Here is a 21,923-nt window from a genome sequence, read left to right as displayed (position 1 = left end):
AGCTGTTATTGTGAAGCTGCAGTAAAGGATTAAACTGAGCATTTTGGTGGGAGATTATGTTTTGTATTGGGTCATTACTGAGAACGCCAGTTAAACTTTAACCCACTTAAATCTGGATGACTTCTTAAAACTGTAATGTGGTCATGTACTGCTTTCTTTCTATTATTTTATTCTGCTTTTACATTTTAACACCTATTAATAGCTTATCCTTTTTTTAAATGACAAATGCACTTTTATTTAATCAAAATTTGCTGTTTTAGTGATCGAGTGATTATGTATTTTTATCTATCATTTACTATTTTTAGTTGTTGATTTCAATGACTTGAGCGGACTGACCGCACTAACCACACTAATCGAACCTAATGTATGCTAATCTAATCTAATCTATCTGCAATAACCTGTTGCAACTTGACTATTTGACAGGACATGTCTACATTTTGATCTGTTCTCATCAAGCTGTTTGCTTATTGTAGATCGGTTCATCCCAGTCTTGTTCAAGTCTACAATCTTCTCCCTGGTGTCCTTCGACAGCACTTTGGTATTGGTCATGGTGGAGAGGTTGCATTCTGGCAGTTTAAGGGTGTTGACAGGTATTTAACTGGTTCAAACAGACATTAATACAAGTAACAAGTGGAGAACACAAGAGCTTCGTAAAGAAAAAGTAACAGGTCTCTGGTAACAGGTAACAGGAGCTAAATACTCATCTTCTGCATCGTTAAAGAAAGAAATTGAATAAATGCTGTTAAGAAATTCTAAGTTTTTTTCCCCCCACATATGAACTGTGGCAGTAGTTTCAACAGTTATGCTAAATATTAAATGGTCACAAAATCCACAAAAGCCCTGACAAGTGGCAACGGGCTTTGTAGGAGCACTGAAGCAATTAAAGACTTGATCTGTTTACCAAGTAATGAGAAGCAATCAGAAGGTTACTTTCTGGAGTCCAAACATGCCCAAAAAGAGACGGTTTTCACAAAGACAGAAAACAAATTAGCGAAAGGTTGAGACCTCCAATATTTGGATATGTAGCATTAAAACATTGAATGAGGTGATGAGAAAAGGTATTTTCTCCATCTATGCTCCTTTACTAAAGATTTGAAGTTCATCTACACACAATAAGTTTAAACCTAAAAACTCACTGACCTTATCTACCAGCTAATATGGACAATCACTGGTACAGTAAGGCTCTTGTAGTGTGTGCCAGTACTTAAATAAAATTGTGAGCAATTTATCTACAGAAAGACTAAAGAATTCACACAAGAAAGAAAAATTCCTTAAAAGCTACTGGCTTTCGATTGGCACTGAATTTCGGCCTTTTTTAATTATTTTTGAAATATTGTAGAGATTCCTTTTTAAATCAATTTCAAGCATTTGTAAATCACAAGTAACAGCAAAAACAACACAAAAAATTTACAATTAAAGTGCAGACCATAAAACAATGATTCCATTTATCTACCGGTAGATACACATTCACATAATTTTAGACCAGGGGTGGGCAAATTGACTCATGGGCCACAAAGGGTTCTAAAATTTGACAGAAGGGCTGAACCAGGACCAGATGTGTGGGGAGTTTTGATAATCCACCTCAGATGAGAAAGAAATTACATGGAATCTGGATGTAAACATGCTTTAAGGAGCTTGGAGCTTTTATTTCAAAACTGTGGCTTTTGTTCTCATTTTAGTGCCAGTTGCACCAATGCTAACGTGTAGAAATGCTGCATTCGGGTGGGGTTGGAATTTAAAAAGAAATTCCTGTCCGAATCAGAAAACACAAATGAACGTCAGAAAGCAACAAATTTTCATGTTCAGACATCACGTGAATGTAACTTTCTACACATAAACAATGTATTTGACAATGTATTTGTAGTGCACCATCTATGGAAGACACAAGAAATACAGGGAAAATAAAACATTAAGGATTATCAATATGATTCATTCCGGTCTGATGGGCCGGTTTAAACCGGCCGCAGTTTGCCCACCCCTGTTTTAGACAGTTTTTTTTTGTTTTTGTTTTTTAATTAACAATTGAATAAGCTGAATAAGTACGGAAGAGGATTAGGGCCATGGAGAAAGAAAAAAAAACTAAGGGAGTTGGAGAAAGAGAAAGGGGAAAAAAAAAACTCATAAGACATTAAATTAATTTGGAGAAAATAACGTTAAAAAAGGAAAGAAAAAAAGCAGCACAAGACAAATAGCCCAGAAAATTGTTTGAAGTATGATATTTAAAACCTGTAACACGTTTCCTGTTCGTGTTTTGAGATTAGAAACCAGAAACAAGACCTTTTTATGCAATGATGGAGCAATCGAAGCACTTAAATATATGTGACTGGCTGATCCATGGTCTTTACAGGTTAAACATTTTACATTTAGGCACATGGAAACATCAGGAGTGAATATCTCTGACGAAAAAAAGGGAAAAAAAACCTGCTGAGAAGATGAGGAACACAAAGAAAACGGGCCTCTGCCCTTAGATTGTCCCACTGGAAACATGTGGATCTTCACCTGCACCTGCAGTCTTTGTATCTATCATTTGCATTGGTGATTTTGAGCTAAACTTAAGGCAGCTCTCCTCATGTCAGCCTGTTGAAGTGGCCTTCTCCCATTATGCAGCTTCTCCAGCCAAACATCACAGTGTTGGCACTAAGCAACTGTGTTTTTAAGGAGCATTTCTGTAAATCTGTAAGAACTTGTATTGTTAGCAGTGTTGCAGAATAATTGTGAACTGCCTCCTTGTTTCATTGCTAGAGCTCCTTGTTTGGACCCAAGGCAACACTGAGAGCAGTCAAGCCCATGGCCCTGGCAACAGTGAGACGAATGGGCAAGAAAAGCTCTTCTGGGATACTGCTGCAACGAAAAAGGTTAAAGAAAAGAAATTCTGTGTGCTTTCTTGGGATTTATCTCATTTTCCTCTCAGAGCCAGGTTGTATTTTCCCATCCTATGCCACAAGCAAGAAAGTTTGTGATTTTTGCTTTTAAAAGGAATAAAAAGAATGAATGCCGGCTCTATGAGGTGTGTAGAAAATTGCACCAACAATCAAAGTGTCTCGTAAAAGGTGTATTTGTTACAATAATTGCTCCAATCAAACGCCTCACTTAAAGCAAACAGATAGAATCTTTGGATGGAAACGCATTTTGGGCGTCTGACCTATTTTTACTTTGAATTTGGGTGTTTTCAAGTTTTTGCAAGCATTTGACTTTATTTTCATGTTGTGAAGGCGGAGAAGGAACTTCTAGGTGAAATATTCTAAGAAAATGGGATTTTATTTATCAGTTATGGCTTTGGGATTCTTTTTTTTTGGAGTTGCATTGCTGTTGCATTCTTTTATTTTTGTTTTTCTGTTCTGCAAATTAAAAATTTCAAGTTTAATCTAGATAACAGTTGGACGGTGATGTTATGGACACACTGGTCATGTGACACGCGTTCAAGAATGCGCTAAACAGTGGTATTTAAACGCTTTTAGCATATGACGTTCACACTGGACAAGCAGGGAGGGGCTTCTCCTTTTTTCCTTTTTCTACTGTTTACAAGAGAATGTCCGCCTCAATCAACCAATCAATCTATCAATCATATAGCACCTTTCCTATAAAAGCATAACACAAAGTGCTTTATGTTAAAACAAAACAAAATTACTATAAAAATAAGCACGGAAATTAAAATAGGCCCCCCCTCCCCATACCTAGCCCCCACCCCCCACCCACACACACACACTCCTTTCACGCCTCCCACCCCTAACTGATGGGGTTGGACAATGAGAAATAGGCTGAGCACGAAAACAAGATTTTTGTTAATGGAAACCCTAATAATAGTTGGGACCTCCCTCTCTGTGAATAGCTGCATCGCCAGCCAAATGCAGCATCACAGGCGGGGACCAGCCTCACCACAGCTAAGTGGCAATGCAGGTCCCCATTCAAAGCTGCAGCGGCTGAACAGCAGCTGACCCAGCGGGATGGGATCCGATTGAGGAAGCACCGGAAATAAAAATAAGAATGAAAGAGTAAACATACTGACTACAGTTGGAAGAGGCTTAATATGAAACATGAAGGCGGAGCAAATCTTGCGAATCTTGCTCCAGGCTCCGAGTCCCTGATTGGTCAAAGTTTGACCTGGTTTAACTTGCAACGCAAGATAAATGGCCTTGAGTTTTGTACATAAAGGCCTGATAATGTTCGTAGAAATTTGCATAGTTATGTGTGAAGCACGAAATGCGTGTTCATGTGCATGATGATTATAAATGGCTGCTTAAATTCTTAAATGTGTGTAAATAGCTTGCAAACATTTTTAAATGAAGAGATTGTGTGATGTGGTGTGATGGTGTTTTTTGCATGCTTAATTGCGATTGAAAGTGTGATGAAAATAAGAAAATGTGTGCTGTTGTGCTTTTTTTTGATCTGGTGGTCTCCTCTGTTTCTGTAAATCTCTGCTTAAAAGAGAAAAACATTGAACTTTGACAATTTCAATTATTTTGCTTTCACTCATTCTACTTTTATGTTCTTACTTTAGTAGGGACTACAGGTGGAAATTTGCTAAATTTGATGTGACTTGGCACAACACAGCCAAGGGTGGTGCGAACATAGCTTGATGTTTAACTTAAGAGTCAAAAATGTGTCTAAATCAGCAAAATGGTAGAATGAGGACAAAGAAGGCAAAGAAAAGGGCTTAAAAGTCTGATGTTTTCATTACGACGCCCAAGAGTTTGTGTTTTGTTGTGTGACTGTATATTCAAAGACAATGTGAATTTTTATTCAAGTCCAAACTAATAGTGAAATCCTTTTTCAAAAGGAGAACAAGGTCCAAGTTATGAGTACAGACTGGAGACCAAACCAATTATCGAAGGTTTGCAGCAACAATTTGATTCAGAAAACTTTGTAGTAAAAGTCACTATTTTATCCTCTTTCACTAATATCCCTACGAGCTTTATGAAAGCATTTTTTTTCCTTTTAAAGGAACTCCCTGAATGTCCTGGCAGTATGTTCCTCACATTCTCATTACAATGAAAGAGAGAGAGAAAAAAAGGAAAAACATCAAAGGTTCAGCATGCCACTGAAATTACTATTCCAGTTTGGTTTCCAATATCAAAATAACTTTGAAGTTTCATGTTGCTCTTTTGTAAATCTCACAAAAGAACTGACAAAGCGTGCGCTTTAAGATCCGCTGGTCTTCATTGGGTATGTACAGGTGCGGGTGACCTTGTCCAGCTTTCAGTTAATTGGATGACCCGTTGCTTTGAATAAAGGCTGCTGATCAGTGAGTCCTGAGGAGTGGTAGCATCTCAGAGTTCAGTGAAATGCTAAGATACCAAACAATAAGGAGATGGTGGCTGTGATACTGTCAGGTCCAATGACTGTTTATTCTCTATAAAACATAAAGATGAGCTAATCTGCGATCTGTTGTCCTGTTTCTACATTCTAGTTTGTGACCACTTTCACACCACTTGTGTGTCCTCTTCGGCTTTACAGTCAGTCAGAATAAATTGTTCAATAGTACTTGCAGAGTAGGATTTGGACAAGCTGTCTTAGCCACATAACAAGGCGGTCTTGTGCTACTTTACTGACCCTTTTTTTAACACCCTCTTCATTTTTCATCCCGTCTTTAATTTTTCATGCCTAAAACCTCACGCTTTAATTGTTAAAAAGATGCTGGCACTCCCTTAAGCAGAACAGTGTGTGACCTCTGCTGAGTCTATTTGATGTAGACAAGTGCCTCAAGGACAAAAGGTTTTGCTTTTCTACAGACTTTGTGTTCCCACGCTTCTCTGTGCTTCCTTAACCATGTGTACCCCACTTTCTGGATTCTTCACTGTACAGATGCCCTTTTAGCATCTCCCATTTTCCTTTTGCTTCACAATATTTATATTTAATTGGTAAAAGCTGCTCAAAATTGTTAGTTTGCAAAGGGGGTACAAAAGAACTCCAACTCTAAACGTGCTTGAAATATAACAAATGGAAAACCTGAACTGCTCAAGATGCAGATTGTATCTCTGTGTCAAGAAGTATCAGATTAGCAGACACCTTAAGGGGAGGCCATAGCCTCAGGTTCTTCTGCAATACTGCTGGTCCCAGTGGTCCAGCTCCCTGAATGCTCGGGGTTATACAACATCCTGATAAAGTTCCTATATTTGCTCACTGCTCCATTGGTGCAAATCCTACTTCTGCTATGTACACACCGGAAATGTTATGCTCATTCAGGAACGCGGGTTCAGGAACGCGGGTTCAGGAACGCGCTTTCAGCATACAGTGTTCACACAGGACTGTTGCTTCCTTATACTAGAGCATGAACTCACAGTTGGAAGAGGCTTGGTGCGAAATGTCAAAGTGGTGCAAATCTCGCTAATCTTGCTCCAGGCTTTTTCTTTTACAGCTCTGTTCTGAAATATTCAAGACTTTCCAACAGTTGGCACTTCTGTAAAATTTAAAAGGATTCTATCCGTTTGTTGGTTCCAAGTCTCAGAAAGGCCAAAGTTTAAGTGGTTTAACTGTCAACGCAGTGGTCACAGATTTTGTACGTAGAGCTGAAAAACAGACTTACAAATCTGCGTAGCGATGTGTGAACCCAAGTGTTGCAAATGTGGAAGCCTGAAACTCGTGTTTACGCATGTTTACATAGATTTGTCAGTGGTAGTGGTCACTTGAACACGTTGCCAAGGACGGTGTGAATGTGGCAGTAAGGTATCCTTTAGATAGATAATCTGAATTGCTCCCCATATACCCTGAAAGCTTCTCCCTATTCCTCAAATTGTAGGGGCATTTGGAAGGATAGGGTTGTCCAAAATAGTTTTTTTAAGGGCAAACCCTCACGGCGGAAGGATGCAGAGCCCTCCTCCGCGAGGGTGATCTGCATTGTGATGTGCCGCGGATTAGAAGCACATTGTATGTAATGACTTTTTGTTTTGGCACAAACTTTTTAAAGTTTTAAAATGATGTTATGTATTCCTGAGCACTAGCAGCTCTGTGCTAACTTAGTTGACCGGCGACTTTTGATGACGTCAATGATTTGGAGTGACGTCTGATTTTGAATACACTATTTTTCCATAGGGCTCCGTTTGGAAGGCTATATGTAGGGGTAGAGGGGAGCCGTTGGGGAAGAATTTAGATTGGGCCGCAGGCAGGCAATGAAGGGTCTATTTTCGAACTTTCTACTTCTAGTACTTTCGAACTTTCCTTTCATATACAATGCTCACCGAACTAGAAGAGGCATTAACTGCATTCACAGTCACTGTAGAACTTGCTTGTAACACGCAACACGTTAGCCATGTGAGAATATTTACAACGTGTAACTCCCAACCTTGTTAGAAACACGTAAAACCAAACAGTCTGACAGCCACACCTTAGCGATGTTAACTTATTTACAATAACACCCAACCTTGTTTGCAACTCATAAAAAAGCATACTGACATTCTGACAGAACGCCGTGTTCCTCTCAAAAGACATCAGTAGGCATAACCAGAATTCATCCATATAAAAGGCCCTCCAGATTGCAAGCTGCACTGTTTTAAAAAAAGAAATTGTGGCTTTTATGTGCACCTTATAGTGCAGAAGATATCAAATAAATGTCCGTAGAGATTACTCTTATTTTAGTAGTAATATAAAAAAAAAAGAAAAGTCAGAGGTGACTGGCTTTAAAGCAGCTTCAGAGTTTTTCACTGAAGATATGTTGACATTTATCAAAGCCTTGAAAAAAAAAAGGTTGAAGCTTCCTTTTTTTAAACCCCCAGTGACAAAAGATTGTGCAAATCTTTTTTTTTTTTTTCCACAGCTCACATCTTATTTTAAAAAGTGTTTAAGCTTGTTAAGCTTGACTTGTAGAGTTTGCTTAATTCTATTTGCAGTTACTGCAGCGAAACCCCCTAAACAACATGCTGCAGAGATCTAATAGACACTGAGGAGCAGAGTGAGGAAAAAGAAAAGAAAAAGTTTTCCTCCACTATAACTCTGATATCCAGGTTGAAACACAAGATAAAAGAAGATTTCTGTGTCACAAGCTGTGCTGTCAGTTCTTTGGTCCAAGGCTTGGTGTGTCAGTTTCAGCAGTCAGGCCTGTCTTCACACAAACAGAAAGAACAGAGCTGGATGTAAGGAAGTCAACACCTTTTGCTTGTTTCCTTTCCTGGTGCCTGACTTTTCAAACGGCGGTCTATTCTTCCTCACCTTGTCTCATCTTCATCATCTCCCAGTTAGAAAAAGTGATGCTCTGCAGAGACACCTCCCTGCTGTCAAAGTATATCTCAACCAAATTTAATTCCGGTGACACACCAGGGCCATAATTTCCCATAATTACTTACAAACCATTGTGTCTTGTGGTTAACTAATGAAATCAACAAACAGAAAGTATAAAGCTAGAAGCCAAGGGATGGTTTATGGCAATCATTGATGAGGGAAAATTAAGGTAATGTGCAGCATTACTCTGAAGAGCTAAAATTAAACAAGAACACTTACTGCCAAGTGTGTGAGGAGCTGCTGGCAGTGCATCCATGTCTGTGGAGGAAAAGATAAGGCTGCTGTGTTTTAAGAACGTTTCCTCAGGCCAGTAGTGGCCTGAACGAACACCCACCGTTTCTTTTTGCCTAATTGAAGTCCTGATATGTCAGAAATCACTGATGGATTTTCAGCACAAAATAAAAATGAAAAAAAGTGTTTCCTGACCGATGTTTGAAGATTTAGCAGCAAGGTAGCTGTTGGGAAGAATTTAATGGTCTGTATGATTGGACAGTCTTTGGACTGCTTATCCGATCAGCAGTTACACCACAGCAAACATAATAGGAGCCGATAAGTAAAGGCAAAATGTCACATTTGAACCAGCAGTCAAATCGGCTGGAGGCAGGAAGCAGAGTGGTGGAACGGCGGGAAAATGTCTCACAAACAAGCTTTCCAGCCAGGTGGAGACATGTTTGGGTGAACATTCAAATATCTGAGCTTTGTGTTTCAGCTGTGCAACCTGTTCATCAGGCTATGTGAGGATTTTTGGGGGTATTTTTGTGCATGAAGTTGTAGAAAAGTCAACAACAAAAGCGAAGGAAGCGATGTTAAATGTCAAAACCTTGCAGAATATGTGTTTATTGAAAAGTAAAAGAAAAAGGTGGAGAAAACCGAAATTTGTTCCAAAAATTGCACTTTTTCAGTTTACTGACTGAAATCATGTTTTGTTGATTGAGCTGCTGCAGCAAAGTCCTTTAATAATAAAAAATTAAAATTATTATTTGATTATTTTTTTTCACGAGTTGTCCATACTTCTAAAAAATAACATGGTTGTGACTGCTTTTGTGTTTCTAATCGCTTCTTATATTGTGGCAAACTGTTTTACTGCAGATGTGCTCTCAAAAAGACAGGAATTTAAAAAAAAAAATTAGTTTTAAACTTTTTTGTGACGAGCTCTTTTCCTTCCCAAGATAAAATAAATAAAATAAAAAAAACAAGTTTAAATTTGATAATTTTTTTGGACAAATCCTTCTTAGAAACAACTCAGAAAATAAAAGAACCAAAACAGTTCATGGAAACTGAGTGCTTAAATGAAAACACATGTTGAACAGACTTTGCTGCTTTCTTTAATCAAAATTAAGAAACACACTGTTAATTATGTAAGGGATAATGCCCGTTGAGGTGTCCATGATCAGAAATTAACGGACGACACGGAAGCCTGATTAGTATAAAACAACTTGTCTTTTCTATTGTCTTGCTGTTGTGATAATCTTTGTAATAAGGTATGACAACCTATGTTTTTTGTTTTTTGTTTTTACTTCATTTGTTTAAAAAATGTTAACAACTGGAATACCAACTGGAATTTAGGCCAGTGCAGAAATGTAGAACTTTGGGCTTTGTGACTGGAACTTTTTTTAAAATGTTTAATATCACTTTTTTAATCCACACCCAGCAGCCAATCGGAATCGAGTTTTCACCCAGACCATTTTAAAAAAAGTAGTAACAGGTTGATGTTCGAAGCACATTTACTCTTTCACTTGATGAGAGAGCTATTTTTCAAAATCTAGCATTTCAATGGGCCACATCAGTGGCCACACTGAGGTGATTTGCAGGAAACGAATACTAACTAACTGATGCATAGATTTTAATTCTGGAATATGAGGTGCTTTCAACATTTCAGGAAGAGAACAAAGAGAAAATCTTTAAAAAAAAAAAAGTAAATTTAGTGTTCTTTGACAGGCACACCTCATGATGTGTTTCTTGTGCACCCCAGACCTGTACAGCCAGTGCTCTGGGAGATGGGAGATGTCCAGACTCCTTAATTGGAAAAACATTTATAAATGTGTGTGATGTGGTTAATATGACCGGGACATATTGATATCTAAATTCGCAGAAAAATAAAAGAACAGCAGTTTTCACTGGGTCTTTTAATGTTTTTTTTCATGTTTTTGCTTTCAGTAATGGGAATTTTTAAAATTCACATATTTTTATTTTATTTTCTAGAAATCATCTTAATTTATGCACATATGCATTGAAGGAATTTTATTTTTTTCATACTTTTTTGTTTTTTTCTAAGCTCAAATTAACAACTTTCCTTTTTGAATAAAAACTAACATAAAAATAAATGTGTTTTTATTTAAACATATAAAAAAAGCCATATGAAAGTAACTAATGCAAATCAGTTTTCTGATGGCAGGTGCTATTATTTTGGAACTCGAGAACTTTTGGCTTAAGCTAGCCGTGAGTGTCGTCTCAGATGTCCGGCTGTCACTAAAGATCTTTTCAGGAAACCTGCTTGCCGGAAAAGAATCTGTCAACGGTAATCAGGAACAGTATATTTCCTGAGGGGTAAAGTCTTGTCACTAACCAAAGTAGATTTTTTTGGGGGCTGATTTTTCTCCTGGCAGGCCAATTGGGACCCCTGCCGCCCAAGATGCTGCTGGAATTTGTCTCACCAATATTGACATAGCCTTTCTGATCTTTGAGGTCGTCTTTCTGAGGCCAAAGGGACAATGTCTTTTAGCATTCCAGTTTCTCTGGATAAGGCTGATAAGGATGAGGTAAGAGTGTGCATGCTTTCTGTCTTATTGTAGAAGGGTTGCACCATAACCAATGCAGTTATGCTGATATATACTCTTAAACTACTTTAATGTTACTCTGTTTACCTCCAAAGAAAAAAATGAATTATTTTTGTAGATGTCTATATTACCAAGACAAGTCACCTAAGATGTTTTAGGACATTTTTTACTTGATTGCTCATATTTTTTTTCTTAATTAACTATACTGACTGAGCATGGGAGATGTGAGATTCCTGCACTTTTTGGAATTCTTTCATGTAATTTCATTGATCCCCAAGGCTTTCTGCTGGCTGCAGACAGACCTGCAGATCAAACCAAACATCTACCTCTAAAGTTATTCTGTTCAATGAGATTCAAAAACAAGCACACTTTGAATTTGCCACACATATGATGACTTCAAGACAAATTTTAACATGTGAGAGAGATAAAATAGTTTGAAATTAAATTTTCTATTTCTAAAGGCCTGTAGTTTCAAACAAAAGGTATATTGTACAATTTAGAGATGGTATGATTAAAAAACATGCAGTAATTTAGCCTACATGTAATTTTAAAGCTTTTTGACTTGAAAAGACAGAGAACTAACTCTGCTGACATTATACATGTGTTAATGTGCATGCTCAATTATTAGTATTTATTTTTTGCATCTTTTCCTCTCTTTTCCTGCATACTCAATAATTAACTAGATCTCATAAAGAAAAGAGACAACAAAGACGAGGAGAATTATCTGGATGACAACTTGGTAAGATAATTCCCAGTTCTACTCTTTTGAAAATATTGATTGGACAAAAAAACATTTCAAAATGCCTTTTTAGTGGACTCTTTGACTGGTAGAAATTGATTGGCTATGTTATGAGGAAAGTTTTTTGAATAACCTTATTTTTTGTGCTCTACTAAGAAACAACACTTTCTAGTAATACTTTGAAATATTTAGCTTTAGCTCTGCTGTTTTTTTCAAAAAGGCCCTTTGCAGATCCTGCTTTCATTACAGTTCTTGTATTTAACTATTTCAAAACAGGTTTTTGTCCGTTGACCCACTTAACATTGATTTTTGAATCAATCAAGCACAAAAGAGACAGCTAATTAAAGTCATGAGGCGCTGGTGTTTGTGAAGACAACTTGCCAAAGCACCAACACTTCACTTTCAGGTGGTCTGATACAAACGATCTGTCACAAAGATCCATGACTTGCTACAATATCCGGGGTGGCATATTTGAGAAATACACAAATTATGCAGTCTGACAAACACTTTTATAAAATTTCAATTAAAAAGGTAAATATTGGCAAACAGAGCACAGTTTGAATGATTTTTCATGTGGAAAAAATACAAATTAAAGTTATTTTTTATAAACTATCATCAGAACACAGTGGATTCATAAATATTCTTAGTAAAATGTTCTTATTTATTAGGTTTTTACTTCTGTATATCGGTGACATCATATTTGCAATATCTGCATGTTGCATAGAGAATTCAAATGTCTGGAATTTTTGTATGAAGGGAACCTTTAATCGTCACATTTCTGATGTCAAGTTCATGAAATAGTATGAGAAGAAGCTTCTAAAGAGTCGACATGAAAAAAAATCATACCGATTTTTTTCTCTTTTGAGCTTTTGGTATAAACAGGCGTCTTTATTCCCTGAGTGATGGTCCTCCTGAAAGAGGCTAGAAAAGCAGTCGTTACCAACGTTACAGACTGAGGGGGCATTCGACTTTACCGCTCCTTCAGTCCTGTGTTTCCACTATACATCAATTAGAACGTGTCCAGTTATGAACACATGATGCTCCTCTGACCCCCTCACAGCACCAAGTACAAACATGTGCAGCCAAGACTGGCAGACGGATAACCCCTCATCTTGGCGTCGGAGGCCTTTGTCAGGTTGAATGTATGTATTTTTGACACATGCTGACAAATCCGTTAATGCTCTGTAAGGAGGCAGGAGGACTTCTGACCTGATCTCTGTCAGTGGTGGGCTGAATGGTTCTCAGATCTACACACCTCTTCATGTCCCAAAGGTTCTTGTCTTCCAAAGTGTTTTAAACTGAAGTGTTAGCAGAAAAAATAAAAATTCAGAGCTGCTGGATTCTGCATCTCAATGGCACAAAAGCAAGAATGGGAAAAATGTTACTTCTTTTGTTTGTTTTTTCTTTTTTTAAACATTTACTTTGTCCCAACAACTAAATGATAATTTTTCAGAGTGATTATGCTGTCTCAGTATCTGATATTTGAATATTATAACAGATAAAAAAAATGTGCATTAAATAGTTCATAGTTTTTTGTCAGTTAGGCTCTGGGCAGATATTAGCTTTATCCTAGTGGAATAAGCTCTAATCATAGATAGATATACCTCAGAGCCTGGACACTGATGGTGGTTGTCTTGGAGAAGAATGGGGCGTAGGTAAGGCCAGCAAAACCGGATAAACGTCTTTAAATTTAAAAGCAGAAGTATGATTGTGATTGGCTGAGAAACGAAGGATAGTGGTTTCGAGTGAAAGCTTAATTGACGAGAGGCAAGTAGAGTGACGCAAGAACCCAGCTTATGTCGAAGTGAGGTAGATCTTTATTGAAATTGCGTCAAACTTCACTTCAAAACGACATTATTTAAGTTGAAGTAAGAGTACTCATTCAGAAAATGTTTTTAATATGTTGAAAGTCTAAAAAAGTGAATTTTGAAAGACTATTCAAGTGCGAAGTGACAGCTTGATGATATCTTATATAATGACAAAAATAAGTGGAATCTTGCAAAAAATAAAAAAATGCATAAATGTTGTTTTACTCCACCACAAATCACTGCAGCAAAAAGCAGTTTTGTTTTGTTTCTAAGATGTATTGCAGGGGTGGGCAATTCCAGGCCTCGAGGGCCGGTGTGTCTGCATGATTTCCAGATACTCTTGCCCTACTCATGGCTGATTACCTGGTTCAGGTGTGTCCAGCCAATCAGAACATGCCAAAGCAGGGTATGCTGGAAAACATGCAGGACTGCGGCCCTCAGTGCCCACCTCTGATGTATTGTATCATTGATATTTTGTTACCGACACATGGATGAGATCATCATGGTAGCACATTTAAAGCTAAACTATTTTGGCAAGATTTTTAAGGGAAAGTCCTAAGACTAGCCCTTGCCAAAAATGACCTTTTTCTCCAGTTATCTGCACATACTAATATTTTGCCAGTGTAACATCCCTAAATCCATCCATCCGCTTTCTCCTTTTCAGGGTCTCTGGGCTGCTAGAGCCTAAACTGGCTACTGTTGGCCAAAGGCAGGGTACACCCTGGACAGGTCTTCAGCCTATCGCATGGCTAAATGCTAAACCTTAACATTGAATCCATAGTATTCATTTCTCATTTGTTGTTGGGGGATGTAACGAAACTTGCGTTTCTCAATGGATGTTGTTTACACATGTTGTACAAACCAGATATGTGGGATAAATTCCTTGAAATCAAAGGGTTTGATAGAACTTTTCTTTGATCGGATGAAAAAAAAACTGACCAGATTACTTGAGTAATCTGATTGTAACTTGATCACTTGAACCATGCCCAGCACTGTCTGGTGAAGCCAAAAGTAGATCAAAGACTCTATTTGTCAGAGCAGGTTTGTGCTGAGCAGACCTTTGTCTCCAAATATTAGCTTTCTCGTGTGCATTGAAGTCTTCGCCTCTCCTTGTGTTCTCATGAGGTTGACGATTTGTGAGTTTTAGAGCGATGGAAAGGCTTGGAAATGTGGCTTTTTGATCTGACAAGTTTGAATTTACTCTGATGTTCCTACAGAGGACACATGACAAGAGGGACCTAAAGAAGTTTAGATGTTTTTCCAACTTAGTTTTCTTTTGATCTTCTTCGGTCTTGAGGATGCAAAAGTTGATATTTCTATTAAATTATGTTTTTTTTTTGCAAGATCCTAGGTTAGGATTTTACCACCAAAAAAAAAAAAAAAAAAAAAAAGAAACCGGCTATTTGGTTGCGTTGTAACTTTAACAAATTTTTAGTCATTCTGTGATGCTTTGAGCTCTTTGATCAGAAACCTACTTCTGATAAAAAAAAGTCTTACACAGGTGTGTGCACATAACACAGCTATTTTAGATTCTAACTGATGCCTCCCTGGTTCTTATGGGATGTAGAGGAGATCCAGCAAAGCTGATGAGGGTCACCGGAATCTCTTGGATCTCTTGTGTTGAAAGAAATTTGCAAACCAAGTGAGGCGGGAGGCAGATTTCATAGTTCTTAACATCTGTGATGATGAAACTAGGATGGGATTGTCCTCACTGCCTTGTGCTGGTCGTCCGTCAGAACGTGACTTGAAAGCTTGAGAGTCAATGGCTTTGGGGGCTAAAAACGCACCATTTACCTGTCTACTCTGTTTCTATTGAGCAATGGTAGTGCTTTTTAATTTTATGCTTTTCTGAAAAAAAAAATGTAGCAATTATGCTCGTGCAGCTATGCAGCAGATATGACCAAAATGAAGAATAACTGAGTAATGGTGTGTGCTATCTCCATCAGGAACAATTAGACTTTGTAACAGGCAGTTGCTGCAGATCAAAGACACTTGATTAACTGATCTTCAGCAGGTTTGACCATTTATGAAAGGTTTTCATCTCTAGAATAGGCCTTCTATACAGTTCGCTTTGAAACAGTATAGAAGGCTTGTAGCAGCCATAATAATGGTAGTTGCAAAAAGTACCTTAAAGGTCTGTTCCAAGCCACGTTCATACCTTCCTCTGCAACAAACGGTCAAGCAGCCACTTCCAATGAAAAGTCTACGTAAACACACGTTTTAGGCTTCTGGGTTCAAAATTCTTGTGTTCATGTGTAGCTACGCAACCTTTTATGACATTTTTTGAGCTTTACTGACAAAATGAGCGGCCATTGAAGATGCGTTGAAAGCTAAACCAAATTAGAATTTGACTAATCGGGAACTACGTTTTGGTAATGATGTATGGATGGCGTCCCCTTTAATTCATGGCAGAATATTCATGGCAACCGTTTGAAAGTTTATCATGGAGGACAAATTTATAATTGCGGTTTGTAAATTATGACACCAAGTTTTTCATATATCAGAATACAACTGCAATAGAAAAAGCTGGGGGCAATTGGATTCTACACCAATGCTGTCGGGCTTATTTTTGATAGTAAAACATGACAAAAGATGATGATGCACCAAAATCAAATTAATAAAGCATGTCATCTTTTACTTGGCTTTTTTGCCATTTTATTTCCGTAAATCTGAATCAAAAAAACTGTTACATCAGATCTGTACCTTATTTGGCAATAGGTGTATTTTATTTTCAATGGAACATCTTGTGCTGCTATCTAAAATAAAAAGTTAAAATTATTATAAATTCAAAAATATATCACTTTTTCACTGGATTTATTCATCACCATCATTTTATTAATGTAAATATTTAAAAGCTACATTTTATAAATGAATGACTTATTGGCCACAAAAATAAAGCAAAGAAAAGTGTTTTTTTCTACACAGTAAAGTGGGACTTTGGGGCTCTCTGGTTTTGATTAGTAAGAAACTGGACCAATTGGCTCTTCAAAGGTTGAAGGTTGCAGACCCCTGATCCAGACCATCTGCAGCTACACTGAAAACATCCCAGCAAGTGCAGTCAAAGCTATTCAGTGTGTCAGTTTCTGTACTAGACCAGCATCTGACAGTTTCAGGTTTAACTCTTAAGTTGAACTGTTTCACTGATTTGGCACATTTTACAATGGAAGCTTGACATAAAGCATTATTTAAAATGATCACAGACTTGTGACACAGACTCACTCTTGGCAGGTTATGGTAAAAGGTGTATGCTTGTATAGTGTTTTTCTACCTTCTTCCAAGGCCTAAAGCGCTTTACAGTCACAGACACCAGACAAACAGTGTGTGTGAATGGGCGAATTCACCCATTCACACACCCATTCACACCCTGATGGCGGTTCTGCTGCCGAAAACAGGCGCCAACCTACCGCCAGAGCCAAGGTGGGGTTCAGTGCCCAAGGACACTTCGACACATGGGAGGGCAAGGCGGGAATCGAACCTCCAATTGGAGGTCGACTGCCCTACCGCTGCACCACCACGGCCGCTAGTAGAAAAAGAAAAACAAGCCCCTCCCTGCTTGTCCAGTGTGAACGCACACAAGAACCCGCATTTAACACGTTCATGAACGCGGATCAAATGGTTTGTGTGTGGGTAACTTCAGGCCGCACAGTGAGCCCTGATTCATTTGTTAAAAAGCCCTAATGTCACTACGATTATGTAATAGGACAGTGATGCAGAGAACAGCTGTTAATATACATCTCAATAGCTGCAATAGAAGCATAGATGTCCAATAAATGTCCTTTCCTTTCTACATTTGAATGATTTGTGAATCTGAAAACAATCCCAAACAATTCAACCCTCCCAAAAAAAAACAACTCTAAAAGATCGTCTTTACCTCTCCCCAACGATCATTTCCACACACAAAATAAATGTGATGAAAAGAGGCACTTGTGACCTTATTTATGGAAGTGGTCAATCTGATAAAGAATGGAAGTTCTCTTACAAAAAGGTGGGGCGGCCGTGGTGCAGCGGTAGGGCGGTCGACCCATGATCGTAAGATTGCAGGTTCGATTCACGCCTTGCATGCCCATGAGTCGAAGTGTCCTTGGGCAAGACACTGAACCCCACCTTGCCTCTGGTGGTAGGCGGGCGCCTGTGTTTGGCAGCGGAGCGGCCACCAGTGTGTAAATGTGTGAGTGAATGTGTGTGTGACTGGGTGAATGGGTCCGTGACTGTAAAGCGCTTTGTCCTTGTAGGAAGAAAGGCGCTATATAAGTATACGCCATTTACAAAAAGGTAGTAGGTTGGCATGGCACAAGGGTGGTGGTGGTGGTGGGGTCTAAGACTGGATGACTAATACAGACTGAATGCTGCCTCAACAGTCTGGTAGCAAAAATATGTTTATGAGAGACTATTGGAGCCTCTTTTAACCCACGTTCAGAAAAATACGTTTTCACTTACAGGAGCAAAGTGTATTTAGTCAAGTTTTAGTAAAGTTTGCTGTTCTTATTGTGCTGTTTGTTATTCATTGCAGAATATGTGTATGCCTTATGCATTAACCTTGTATATCTTTTTTACGTTTTACTGAACTCTTTAAAAAAAATAAAGAAGAAGTATCAGTAGTTTGATCAATATAATTTATATAACCATTAAAATTGTTTGTCAACATATTCTCCAGGCAACTTTTCCAATTGATGCCTTTGTTCAGTTACCAGATTCTGGAATCTTCCTGTAGTAAATACAGCTGTCTGAAGTATTCAACAAGGATAAGACCTCTTTGTGTTGCACAGTTCACGTTTATGTAAGTGTTCCATAGTCAGTCATCCATAGTACAAGGATGACTGCACAATGGTCCGACCCCTCTTTAACCTTCAAATTCTTCTCAAACGGGAGGAAAACGAAATGGAAGGTGGGTGCACATTTCTGATTTTCAGAAGTCTCACATTTCCAATGCGGACTAAGAAAAGAAAAATGCTACTTGGAGCAATCATTTACAACAGCTAAACAGTATGTTTGGGTTTTGCACAAAGCTTACCTGGATTCTGGGAAGATGGCATTGTTCACTTTGAAGCATAGTGGTCATAGAACACATTCGGCTCTCTGCTGAGTGATCATTCTATACAGAGTTGCTGAGCTCACTTGTGTAATTAGCTTGTAAGACAGCAAATGCAAACACCCAATTAAAACCGAGTGTGATTTCCTAGAATCAAAATCAATGCAGATCTGTCTGTGATATAGGAAGCAGTGACACCTGAGATTGGAAAATCTTTCTGACCTTAGATGTAGTTCTCTTCTCTGCACACTAAAAATACTAGATCAAGAAAACTATTGTGGTGTCACAGGGCAGTAACCTACGGTACTTCAGAAATAGAAAGCAACACAACTTTTACATTTTTTTACTTCACAGCGCTCAACAGAATGCATTTTATTTATGATATTGAAACATAACGAGGTGGCAAGTCTCAAAGAAAACATCAAAAGATGCACAACTGTTTTCTAGGCAAATGAACAAAGCTGTTTAAAAAAACATTTGGAATTTCTTTGTGCTTGATCTAAAAAGAAAAGCAAAAATTGCATCTATGACAATTGATATTCATTGTACTGTGTTTGTTTTTACATTTATTCACAGAAAATGAGTTTTTGCAGGGAGCTGTTCCCAAGCTTAACTCTTGGGACAGATTGTCATTTTCATCAACAAAATATAAACCAAATTTAAGAAATGAAAGTTCAACAAATGCTTGAATTCAGTCTTGATAAGCTGCTTCTGCATTTAGAAGAAATTTAAAGAGGTTCAATACTGGTGATTGTACATGCTTTTTTTTATTCGATAAGCTTCTTATTGCATTTTTTTGTGTATTTTTGATCAGAAAAATATTTGAAACTTTCTTGTTTAGTTATATATATATATATATATATATATATATATATATATATATATATATATATATATATATAAATAAAATCACTTTCAAAGGATTATGGAATGCCAATGAAATTTGTTTGACTGAAAAAACGAAAGTTTAGAGGACGTAAAGTGAATTCAGAAACTAAAACATAATACCAAGAATAGAATAGTAATTTCCAGAAATTGAATTGTAATGCTAAAAAACTATAATAAAACAATGAAACAGAAAAAGTTGGTACTAAGGGACATCGCTGATTGGATGATGACGTTTGTCCATCATTTCAACTACCGGTTATGGTCATTTAGCATAAAGCGACACTAGATATTCTTCCTACTAATTCTTAAGTATGCGGACATTGAAGACACATTTGAAAAAACTCAAACGTCAAAAATTAACCAATTGGAATTTTGTTTTGATTGAAAAATTCAATGTTTTTTTATATTTGTTTTGCCTTTTCAATTACAGTTGCAATTTCTATTGATATGTTTTTGCATTGAGTGATTTATTGGTGTGAATTGCACTTCAGGGCCACTGTTGAAATGTGTTTAAATATTTAAGTTGTAATGAAAGCTTCTTATATTGTACACCACACAAATGGAATCAACTCTTTATACAGTACAGCCCAAAAGTTTGGACACCCCTTCTCATTCAAATGAATGGGAAAGTGTGTCCAAACTTTTGGGCTGTACTGTATGTTGCTTCATGTCTTTTTAGATGTGCAAATCAAGATGAATGACATATTTCACAACCTTCATTTAGAGCTATAGTTTTCAATACAGGTCTGATTCAAACATGAAACTAGAAATTTGACTGGTAAACCTATACCCCATGTGACCATCTCACACTGAAAAGGACATAACTTACGTGTACCATAATCTGTGTGCTTGTTTCTGTACAGGTATGTATGCTTCATGTTTGAGTGGAGTGGATTTCAGTGTCATGTCTAAGCTGAGTGGCAGAAGTTAGAGTCAGAAAAGCTTGAACTCATACTCTGCAGATTTACCTCAGTTAGAGCATGAGGGAGGATGCGCGAGTCTTTTGTTGAAGAGGTGAAACTTCATGTTAAGATCTAAAAGCATCTCCACCAAGTTTTTTTCAGAGAATATAAAAATACTCCACAGAGATCTTGTGAGATGCACTCGTTTATTTACACGAGGTTATGCCTGCTCTCTATCCTGCTCTGACTTCTGAGACAGTTTACATATTGCATTTTAGTTTTTGAAGACAAAGCTCCCTTTGATTTGTTAGTCAGTAGGATCATCAAACGGCTTCAAAGTGTTGAATTTTGGAGTTTTTCCAGAGTGGATGAATAATGTGACAAAATCATTAGACACTGCATCTGGTGCATCATCTGTAGTTTTTCCTCTAAAACTTTGAAAGGTGGAAAACCCTAAGCCAGGTTGAGTAAAATTGTCACCGGCTAGCCTCAAGGTGAGTGACAAAATCACTGCAGCATCAGCATATTTCATTCTCTTTGTAACCAGCAGTATGACAGCCAGGGCGCCGGTAGATCAGAGTGGGATTTTATTCAAATTAAATAAATGTCTGTGCTGTGACTCATAGAATTTACAGTAAATTATTCCTTTTTTCTCTCCTTTGGGCCACCTTTTAAAAAACAGCCATGCATTTAATCTTGACTTTTTTATTTGATTTAAGGGGGCTAAATAAGGCTACTCTTAATTCTTTCTGAGTAAACTAAATCTTATTTTTTCATATATTACCCTTTGGCACACTAAAGACGTATACTTTTTTTTAATGAGTCATTTTCACGGACTCGTTTTCCTACCCGAACGGAAGACTACTGGATCTCTGAGGCACTGGCTTGTGTGAGTGCCGCCCATTTCATGACGTGTACCTAGATTCGGCCTCGGCAGAGTGCCTGCGTTTGGATGTGCAAAGATGAATGTGCATATTTTGCATATGAAAGGAAAGGTGTGTGTGTGTGTGTTAGCCTGGGGGCGGTGCTTGCAGCACAGACTCTTCCTAGAAGAGGCTGTTCTTACTTATCTACATCACTATGTCAGAACCCAATTGTTTTTGTGGATTTGGGAGGGGCTCATGCTCGGAGTGCAGGTTTTTAGAAGAATATTCAGACGTGTGACCCAAGCTCTTGTTTGATATGCTTTTTTGTTTTTGTAGTCACAGGACCCCAGGTAATCAGAAATATACTACAGTGAAAATAAAACCTACAATGTGATATCATCATATGTGGACACCAGGTCTCAAGAGGTAAAACTACACTTTAAGGCTCAGAAAAGTTGATTTTGCATGATGCAGGCCTAGTCTAGCCTTTAGATAATTCGAGCCGTTACATCGGCGAATGCCCTGTCGCCTATAGCAACCCGAGAGGAGTAGTGAACCAGGCATGGAGCTCAAAATTCTCCTGGCTTATTAATTCAACTTGTAATTTTTTTAATTATATAAAGGTGAAAGTATTTTCAACTCCGGGTCCCGCTTCACAGTCCGCCATTGTTGTCAGAAAATCTCTGGGTTCGCCCGCAATGCA

The 21,923-nt window shown here is 37.8% G+C and overlaps 1 long non-coding RNA gene across 1 annotated transcript in view; it reads left to right on the top strand.

Annotated features, from left to right (window-relative positions):
- Window positions 1-9,548: 9,548 nt before the first annotated feature.
- LOC110016196 (uncharacterized) overlaps window positions 9,549-21,923 on the top strand; it is a 32,492-nt gene continuing 20,117 nt past the window's right edge. Inside the window, exons 1-3 of the long non-coding RNA XR_002874404.2 lie at window positions 9,549-10,729; window positions 10,818-10,970; window positions 11,672-11,727. This is a non-coding gene — a long non-coding RNA (uncharacterized LOC110016196). The remainder of the gene's footprint in view (window positions 10,730-10,817; window positions 10,971-11,671; window positions 11,728-21,923) is intronic.

Source organism: Oryzias latipes, chromosome 13 (assembly GCF_053564925.1).
Source record: "Oryzias latipes strain Hd-rR chromosome 13, Olatipes_Hd-rR_3.1".
NCBI lineage: Eukaryota > Metazoa > Chordata > Actinopteri > Beloniformes > Adrianichthyidae > Oryzias > Oryzias latipes.
The sequence above is the reverse complement of the archived record's forward strand: the minus strand, read 5'-3'. Positions and strand labels throughout refer to the sequence as shown.